This window comes from Petromyzon marinus, chromosome 13 (assembly GCF_048934315.1).
Source record: "Petromyzon marinus isolate PM22_M1 ecotype Great Lakes invasive population chromosome 13, UKy_Petmar_22M1.pri1.0, whole genome shotgun sequence".
NCBI lineage: Eukaryota > Metazoa > Chordata > Hyperoartia > Petromyzontiformes > Petromyzontidae > Petromyzon > Petromyzon marinus.
In genome coordinates this window covers 2,735,297-2,746,115 of record NC_133679.1, presented here as the reverse complement: position 1 = coordinate 2,746,115, position 10,819 = coordinate 2,735,297, and positions in this window count along the sequence as shown.

Here is a 10,819-nt window from a genome sequence, read left to right as displayed (position 1 = left end):
GCAAAACCAAAAAGCACCGCGCGCCTTCTTCGCTAGCCACCCAGCTGACCAGGCAATTGGCGATAACAAAAACTCGTGCTCGGCGGGGCTCGTTCGATTCCTGGGTAATGACGAGGTGCACAGCGCTTGTTGAGTTTCCCATGATCCGCGCTTAGTGCTGGGGCAACCGAGCTTGGCGCGACCGCTGTGCCCGAGCAACGGAGTGGCGACGGGGTGATTGTTGGCTGCTCCTGTGCCGTAGGCGTGCTTGCCACTCAACACTGGAAGAGCCTGTCGCGCCTCGCCCGGTTTCTCTTAAATCGTTCGTAAGACGGAACAATGCCACCCACTGTGTGTCGTGCTGGCAGAACGCGATGACAAACGTGTCACCTTAGCAATAAGTACATATTTGCCTTTTAGTGGCGTCAAAAACTCTCGTGTTGAAAAAAAAGGAGCGTGTGTGTGTGAGTGTGTGTTGAATGTTATACACGCTGGCATGTTAAAGTGTTTCCCATGCTAAAAACAAGCGCCTAATTGTGCCCATCTCTATCAGGAGTGACCATGAGCCAGTGGCGAACATCTCATTCCCTTTACATGCGCATGTTATTACGTGTGCCCCTCGTGCCCGTGTAGACACAATGTGAACATGCACATGGAAAGCCCCTTGCCTTTTGTCAATCCACTGCTGGACGATGCCCCCCCCCCCATGGCGTGTGAGTTATGGGGGCTCTTTGACCGAACCACACCACGTTGGTTACTCATGGTTGGTGAAGGATGGGACGCATATAAACGGGAGCATAGTGCAGCACAATATTTTATTTGACTGCGCTGCCGTCAGCTGCCCACAATGTCGCCTTGCAACTGCCGATGACACATATCAAATGCATCTTTAATTACAGCACTAGAATGGAAAATATCTTTTTGTTTTGCTTTTGGGCAATGTTATTGAATATTGTGTCGAGTTTGTTGATGTGTTGTTGATATTTTGTGCAATGGTGGTCACACATCCGAGCACTGTCCCGGCTCAAGCCTGCTTAGCTTCCGAGGATTGACGGGGTGGGGTGCGTTCTGGGCGATTTGGCCGTACGAGATGTGTAACGTGTACGTATGAGATGTTTATTAATGTTATACTATCATGGTGTGAGTCTGCCAGTCTGCTGTCTGAAGTGCTCCAGAAAATATATCTATACAATGACAGAGGCATCAACCAACTCGAGCTGCTTTCTGGGAGGGATAAAAAAAACCCTCTGCAAATAATAAATTGTCTGATGTGAAAGTGTGGGGAATGCCATGCATATAATTATCACAAGGAATATTTATTGTGTCAAATGTCTGCACTATTTCTGTTGCTCCTCGGTAACAATTCATAAAAAAAACATTATCTCGTGTTTTTCATGTAAATAACAGTGAATAAGCATAGACCAAAAACATCAAAGCTACTGGGTCAGATCACGTACAATAAACTTCAATAGCTGGGACACGTGACGACGGTGAAGGGTGACCGAATTCAAAGAATGGTGATGATGGTAGCTTTGGGAAGAGAAAGACCACACGATCTGACTTTGCGTCGAACATCCAACACTGGGCAGGATGGAAGACGTCTCAGTTGAATGACGCAGCGATGGACAGTGAGAAAGTGGAGGGACACTGAAAGGACATATCGGCGAAGGACATAGTCATGCCCCAGCGGCCCGAAGAGCCAAGGAACGAGACGACATCGAAGATATCCAGGTATACAAAAGAGACAGTGGTAATGTCCCTCGGTGTGTGTGTGTGGTCGTCTGCGACTCTCGCATAATTAATCTTGTGAATCATGCGACTGAGTAACCAGATCCAACGACTTAAAAAATGGCTAGACCGAATGTGGTGAAAATTTAAATGAGTCATTCGAGCTGACAATAACAGAACAGGACTGGAGTCTTGGAATTGGACTCCGTTTATGAACGTTTCTGGAGAGATTCAGAATCTGGGCAGCTATTGAAAACGTGTGGTTTTGTACAGCCAGGTGCCTTCGTCAAACATTGAATCGATAGGAGATGGCACAATCTAAACAAACTAAAACTAAGCTAAACGATTTTTATTTTGATAATAGGTTTTTCCCCTTTTTTTGGCAACAAAACAGGTGTTAAGATGTTAAAACACCAAACTGAAACCTTTTACAAGGAATCATGTCTGCATTAACCACAATGCTTGTGGTCAGAATGAAAACAAAAAACATACTCTGATAATATATGCATAGTCATTGAAACGGATTGGTCCACACCAGAAACACATTTTTTTTATGCATTCTGACCACAAGCATTGTGGTTAATGCAGACATGGTTCCTTGTAAAAGGTTTCAGATTGGCATTTTAACATCTTAACACCTCTTTTGTTGACAAAAAAAGTGAAAAACCTATTATCATATCTTGGTACTTGCAAAGGAGATCCCATGATTTTTATTTTACCAGGCAAGGCCCACTGAGCTATATAGCTCTTTTTCAGAAGCGATCTGGCCACAAATGATAGCTCAACGAAGTGGCTTATCACGCGTAAATGCATCGCAGCCAAATACTCTTAAATGCTTGTTTCTATATGATGAAGGGAAAAGGCGGAGAACCCGGAGAAAAATCTACGCGATCACGGGGAAAACATCCAAATATACAGCAGGCGCCAGGGTCGGGATCGAACCCACGACCTCCTGTATACCAGGCGAGGTAGTTAACATCTCCGAGTCACAGTGGTGCCCCTAACGCACAATGACCACGACGCAAGGCTCGCAGAGCAAGCGAAGCTAACGTCTCAAGACGAATGACTGCGATTGGCTATTGACACATGAGTGTGATGGCTGGCCTCTGCGTGTGTCTCTTGATGCGAATGATGGGGCAGTGTGAGTCCACACTTGTTTGTGGTTTGTGGAACACACCTAACCTCTGTGCTTTACCATCCCATGCAATGCAGTCACATGATTCATAGCTGCTTAGTGGTGCGGTTAGTTAACACTTTTATGTGAACTGAGTGCATATGAATAAAACAATGAAATGTGAATAGTTCGGATTGGCTCCTCTTTCCCATTTCTGTTTTACCATTCTCGTTGCAATCTCAAAGTAACGGTGCCCACTTTGAAAATGGTTTGGGTAATGTTTGTATATCTTTAAGAAGGATGATGACGATGATGATGATTATGAGATGACTGGACGGTTCGCCTGTTTAATTCCTATATTATAATCAGAGCACTGAGCCCACACGGCTGAGGTCCTGTGTTGGAAATTAGACAGCCAATCAATAATTTGGAGAGATGCCCAGGATTAAATAAGCACGATAACCGTTGTCTTTGTAACGAACAAAGTATTCGGTTTAAATATACACTTTTGATTTTATAGAATTCTGGGATCGGTTTGGTTATTTGGCAAGATATTCACAGAGTGGATAATTTACCAATTTGCACAGTAAAATAAATATACAATCCACGGAATACACTGTCACGTAATTTTTGTTCCTGGGTAGTAAGTGTTATTTCGTAATTGCTTATGCCTAAAAAGTATTGAAAATGACTATTATTCCCCACAAACGTAGCTTTTGTAACCAGGACAGTGATATTTAGAAATGTACCATTTTTCAATGAGAAAACGGGTGATTTTGTATCTTTTCGTTCACATAAAGTCAGAAAAAAACAATATATGAATTAAAATTAACATGTATTTATCCTAAAGTAATAAAAAAAATTATAGAAACGATTTAGAAGTGAGTAGTTTTTCGAGATTTACGATTATACTGTAAATCACTTTCATGAATCAGCCCCCAAATGTAGTCTCCCATCATGTTCTCGTTATACTGTCCTTGTTAGCGGCGTTCAAAGTCCAGTATATCCTGGTGGAAGCGCTCGCCTTGCTCCTCCGAGTACGCTCCCATTTTATGCAATCAAGGATGTGGACTTTGAGAGACATCCTACAGCCCATTTTGCCATAATTCTTCACCAGTCTCAACCAGTTCCACATGGCTTTCGACCTTGTGATTGCCCAGGAAGCCACGAACCACTGCGACAAAGCTGTTCCAAGTCGCTTTCTCCTTACTAGTGAGCTTCTTGGGGAATTCATTGCACTCCAGGATCTTCTTTATCTGTGGTCCAACGAAGACACCGGCTTTGACCTTTGCCTCAGACAGCTTAGGAAAGAAGTCTTGAAGGTACTTGAAGGCTGCCGACTCCTTATCTACAGCTCTGACAAATTGTTTCATAAGGCCAAATTTTATGTGCAGCACCTTCCGGGGGTCCACCAGTGGCTCCCACTTGACGTTGTTCCTCCCCACAGAGAACTCGGTCCGCTGTGGCCAGTCCCGCCTGTGGTAGTGCGCCTTGGTGTCCCTGCTATTCCAAAGGCAAAGATAGCAGGGAAACTTGGTAAAACCGCCTTGGAGACCCATCAGGGATGCCACCATTTTGAAGTCTCCGACGACCTCCCAGCCGTACTCATCATATTTAAAGGCGTCCAGCAAGGTCTTGATGCTAAACAACACTGCATGTTTAAAAACGTTAGACTGAGATCTCCGAATCGCCTGCACCGAGTGAGCCAGGGGAAGAGACGGGAACTTGTTACCATTATGGAGCAGCACGGCTTTGAGGCTCCTGGATGTGCTGTCAATGAAGAGGCACCACTTATTCTTGTTACAGGCGATTCTAATTGCCTCGAACAGACTGGTCACATTGTGGCAGAAGCAGAGCCCATCTTGACAGGTGAAGAAGCTGCAAAAATGGTTGGTGACGCTTCCTCTGATCTGCGACTTGCACACTTTCATCCAACAAGTTCCACTGCTTGAGCCTAGACGTCAAAAGCTCGGCATTGGACTTGGTGAGACCAAGTTCTCTGATGAAGTCGTTGAGGTCTTTTTGGTTGGGGTAGTATGGGTTTCTCCCCTCAGCTCCACCTCTGAAATTGTCACCTGGATCTACGTCTTCCTCGCTCTCTGACTTGCTGCTCTCTTCTAAAGATGTCTGCTCGCTCTCCGGAGGAGTGGTTACGGGGAGCTCATGGCAGTGTGGCACCGGGGCGATGAATGAAGGAAGGTCCAGATACGTGATAGCAGGTGCATTCTTGCCAGTCCAACGTTTGTAAGGGTCCACCATGCAGAAGTAGCAGTTGCTTGAGTAGTCAGTGGGTTCCCGCCAAATTCTTGGGATAGCGAACTTCATGGCTCTCTTTCCCGTCTGTACCATCCTACAAAAATACATTATTTCGCCCATGGCTAATGTGTAAGAGATTCTCGCAATATTTTTCATATATGATATATATTTTTTTCAATAACATTGAAAATTGTAAAACATTTTAAAATGATAAAATTTTACAATTTAACAAATTTTAACAAATTTTATAACTTAAAATTCCCAGCAGCAATTGTACATCTTACCTTCCAGAGTTGTTTGCATTGCTCGCAGGTAAAATGAGGTGCCTAGAGTTTGTCTTGATCCCTGACAGGCATGCTGAAATATCCCTTCTAGGCCTCACACATCTTAACAGATGCTTCCACAGAGTACTTTTTCGCTCTTGTATTGATAAATTGGCCGCAGACATAGCAAAATGCGTCTGCCGGATGCTTGCAGCCTCTTGATGTCATCTCAGAAAAATGCAAATATGTATGCACTTAGGCAGCTGGAACTAAACTGAACCAGTGGGCTTCAGGCCCATGTATTTATATTAGTATTTATATTACTGGAAAGTTCTAGAATGTTCTAGAAGTTACTCCAAGTTTACTCAGCACTGAATCTATCTGGAATGTTCTGGAAAATAGGTAAATTTCAAAATATCACTGTCCTGGTCACAAAAGCAAAGTTTGTGGGCAATAATAGCCATTTTCTGTGAATAACACTTACTACCCAGAAGCAAAAAAACAATTATTACACAGTGCTATAATAAAAATAGACCGTTGGACCAAGTCAGACAATGGATTCGGTCAATTTTCAGTCATTTCCAAACTTTATTCACAGTGCTAAACGTCCGAGAGCACGACATAAAAAAAAACGATTCCTTCTACGCATAGATGTTTAACCACGCGGTAGACGAGCCCCCAAAACATGAAGATAACAATATACGAGCAACAATCACGTCATTGCAATGCCGCATGATATTGTAAACACAGCGTTAGAGAGTATTGCGCCTATCGTGCTACAATGGCAGGAGCGGTGCTTCCTTCATTTCGTCGGGCACATTTTCACGTCGCCCTCGTGCGTGAACACCGCGCGCCTCCTTCGCTTGACGTGCCATCCGCATGTTCTTAATGTTTTCTGGCAGAGCGTTTTGTGCGCGGCTCCACAGGGTTGCACGGTGGAATTCGCTTCATGCGCCCCCCCCACCACCACCACCCCCCAGAATGTTCCCTCTCTCTTTTAAACTATTTTTAGGCTTTTCAACCGACATCGTTCGCCCCCGCCTCACGCCCCACCACCAACACCCCCCCCCCCCCCGGTCTCCCCATGTGCTGTGCACACTGTATGCATTCTGGAGAGTTCAGCTAATAAATACAAGCCACATGGCTGACCTGCAAAACTTGTGGCAGAGGAGCAGAAACTCGACTGAAGTTTTGCGATTCAATGGGGGGTAGAAGTCAGCGGCGTGGAGTGAGCGTGGCAGCTCAAATGTCGGCCCCCGTTTGTCAACGTTTTCTCGTAAAATTATTTTGGTAACGCACCATTGTGGCTCAGCGTTAGAGAGTTTTATTTTCTAAACTTTCTTTTTCATTGAAACGTTGAAATGAAACAAACATTAAACATCAAATACGTTGAGCAGCTTGATATATTTAAAATATGAAAATGTGGTTTCATAAAAGAGCCAGATCGATTAACATGATTTTTATTCCAACACAGTTAACGAGGAGGGAATTTTTTGATGTTTGTCTTAATGAAGCTATTAATAACGGCAGTGACAGATTTTGTCCTGCCTTTTTGTACCCTCTCATTCGTACTGTATTTTGTCTTTTGTTCGTCAGTGACGCATTTTTTTTTTGCCGTGCGTCTGTCTCTTTCTGCCTCTGTCAGATCGCTCATCAGCTTGTGCTCGTCAATCTGGATATTGATGTAAAATCAGCAAAACAATACATCTTCATTCTCTGCCCAAAGGCCGGTTCTTGGCCCACGCCTTCTCCACCCAGCATAACCTTGTGCTCCCTCTTTTCATTTCCAATATTCCTCTCTCTCTTCCCAAATAATTTAGTCGCTGCTTAATTTTCTGTCTCTCGGTCTCTTTCTCAGAATCCTCCCCTCTCTACAGCTTCCTTCGGCAAGCCTTGAACTGCTCATTTCTTTAGAACAGTTTTTGTGTGTCTGTATTAGTTGTCATTCCGCGTACCTCCGATGAGCACGGTTGGCTACGTACGGTGTGAAAGAAGTTCAACATACATACATAGATGTACATACTTCCTCTCTGACAATGTGCCCTATCCAGTTGTAGCTGCCAACGTGATCACATCCAATCCCTGCCGAACCAGTTGATTTCTAATTCAATGCCAAACCCACGTTTCTAAACTCTCCAATCTTCTAATGATCTCTTTCCTTTATCAATATCCATATTCTTTTTAGCAACAACCACACTACCACCATCACACTTCACACCAGACTTTTGACACTCATCTTCCTCTGGTCTCTCTCAATATTTGGGACAAGGAGCACTTTGTTCTGATTGAACAGTGATTGGCCAAAGGCAATCCCTGGTTCTAATTTCACTTCAGCTTTTGCCATCTCCTGTTGTCATGTTTCCTACAATATTTAACCCGTTGACCCGTTCCAGCTGGTTTCCTTTAACAGTCATGCTCAATTTGTGTCCACTCTTCCGTAATATTTTGTAACTTTGGTTTTCACCAGATTTATTCTCATTTCGATCTGTTAACCTACCAAACTCGAAACATCAACAAGCTTCTATAGCCCCTACTTAGAATCGGCCAAAATATATTTTTCATCAGCAACCCCAACTGATTTAAGTAGCTGGCCACCTACTTTCATTCCTTCATCAATGTTTATCCCAGCTTCCCTTATCATTGCCTCCGCATAAATGTACCGTACCGTATAAACATATCTGTGTCAGTAAGCAAACCTATCCACTCCCTCTTGTACGATTCCTGCCTCTTACCTCACATCTGCGATATTGCCCATTGTTGCGTCGAGCCTGGGTGATGGAAAACAATCAATTATCGGGTGAGTGATCTGTTGCACGTATCGTTTGAGTCAAGAATCGGAGCATTGTTCTGGCCATACTTTAAAAAAATAAAATTATACACCAAATATATATTCTTAGATAAAATACTTTCCTGCAAAAATATTTAAAATTCAAAAGGAGTTCATATTAAACGTACATTTTGAGTTATACCCTTTCATTTCCCAGTAAAGCCTTGCTCAGTCCTCAAAACCACGTTTCAGGAATGCGCTGCTTTAGATGTTAGGTCCGCACTTCTCGTTTCATCCAACATCACCATAATTCATGGTGCCTAAAGCAAATGGCATTACATCAGTCGAGCGAACATGCAAGGAAATGCTTTAGAAAAATAATTGCCTCGAAGTATGTAAACCAAGTTGAGCTCAGAAAGAGAGCACCCTTTGTGCACACAAGATGCTTTCCACTCACCGCTTCACTCTGGAACTCCCATAATCTATTTTCCAAAGTTATTATGATTATTACTGTGCTTGTTTATACAGGAATGCCTCCCCCCCGAGTCTCATCACTCTTTTTCAAGAGAGCCCTGTCATATTTTGTCGCAGTAAGGGGCCTATGATTGCTATGTTATTTCCGATGGAATATCACCATTGCAATGGTTAATATCACCATTGCAATGGTTAATATAATGGTATTAACCACTGTAATGGTTAATACCATTACCATACACCATTACAATACACACTGGTATTAACCACACAGTGGTATTAACCAGGATGCCCGCTGGATTAGAACCGTGAATCATTGCAACGAGCAGTGAACGCGCTACTGCTGAGCTAAGTCACTAACCATATAAGGTTATAGCGGGGAATGTGTAACATTTAACTCTTGTGACTTTAAGAATGCTTACTCTTTTAAATATTTTATTTTATACCTACGTGACTTACCGAAAGAACCAACGAGTATGGATTCCAGCAGTCACGAAAGCTTCAAATCTAGATTTAAGAATGCTGTTTGTTGATAATCGCTTGGCATTTTGGGCCTTTGGGACGTTCTCAGAAAATATTTTTTTTATTTAAATATCAACATATGCTGCTCGTTGATATGTTGGTATCACAATTTCCTTTGTTGTACCTGCATGATGGCATCACCTCTCTCCAACCCGTGACCCTGTCGCTCATGACCGTTTGTTGCCAAATTGTCCGATCGTCACAAGCTCCGTGCAGACACTGACCCTTGAACTCCTCCGGATGTAGACCTGACGACGATTTAGCCTGCCATAATGCTGGCTGTGTAAATGCTCTAACTCACCGCGTAGGTTCGTCTGCGAGTATGTTTTTGTTGTTGTTGTTGTCGATGTTTTAATGATTGTTAGCTTTAGGTTGGGAGGTGTGGGTAAAACATTGCTCACTCTGTCTCACTTGGTGTCTCACCATTGTTCCAACCGCTCCCCCACATTCACGGCTGCACTCGTTTTGAAAAACGCAATTAGCGTGAAGCTTCAGGTGCCTTTTTTTGGGTCTGACTGGATCCAATCACATCCGATCCGATCAGACTAACATCAAATTGCAAGCTGACCATCAGAGGCCGAATCTTATACCATTTGCTCAAGCGTGTACCACGACTACGCAGTAGTTCATTGCTGAACTGAAAGTCACGTTTCCGTTGCTAAATAATGAGGGAGGCGTGGGGTGAAGGCTCCAGGCCTTAGAGGCCTCCTCTGGCATTTTCCTTCCGTCTCCCAAAAGCATTTCATTGGCCCTGTATATGACATAAACTGCACCATATTAATACGAGTACAGTCATGTAAACTGTATTCACGGATGCCATATACTCAACTGTGCACTTTTAAGTATGCTTAAAAGAAGATGATATTGCTCACGACCTCTGTACATGAATAGTTGCCCACACTTGGAATTTCAAAAAGTTTCAGGTTCAAGGCCTTCCTGGGAATTAATCTTATATTTAACGTTATACATGAGTAAATAAATAAGTATTCCCCAGCTTTGTCTCAATTGTGTTGCCAGCGTCGTGTTATGAGTCATTTGGAGCTCTTGCAATGTAGCCCTTCGTGTCAAAGAACGGCCCACAGTAGTGGATATCACGGAGCTACCACTGAGATCCATTCCAGTCACCTCTGATACAGTAAGGGGCAGAAATTTCCCCACCCTTCCTGCCATTGAGAGTTCTGTTTTTCACATGGCAAACATATATTTCATGCTCAGAGCTGGAAAATATTCAAATTAAATACAAATTTAATGTGGTGAAAATGTTCGTGTCATCATTGGTGACTGTCCTGAGACCATCAACTCTCTACCCTCGAGAACCTGGTTTAATCACAGGCGGCTGAAACCTTGACTCGAATCCCAGATCACACTAATTCATGTTAAAAACACACACAAATGAAGTTCACGCCACTTATAACAACATACCACCTGGTGGCAATCCTAAAACCTTTGCATTTCTGAATTTTATTTCTAAATAACTTTTCTGTTTCCCCTGGCCAGAAGATTGCATCATTTTAAGTAACTTCCACAGTTTACCGTCATTCCTTTTTGGATTTTCTCACCGTGTTTTTTTAGAAAGTGAGAAAATGTGAAAGCTAGGTCACGGCAATGTGAGGTTACTTTGTGACAAATTCGCTTATCTCTTAATCTATTACCATTTTCTCTGATTGCTTTACCACCGAATTACCTCCATTTGTTAAAAAAAAGTCTAAATAACTC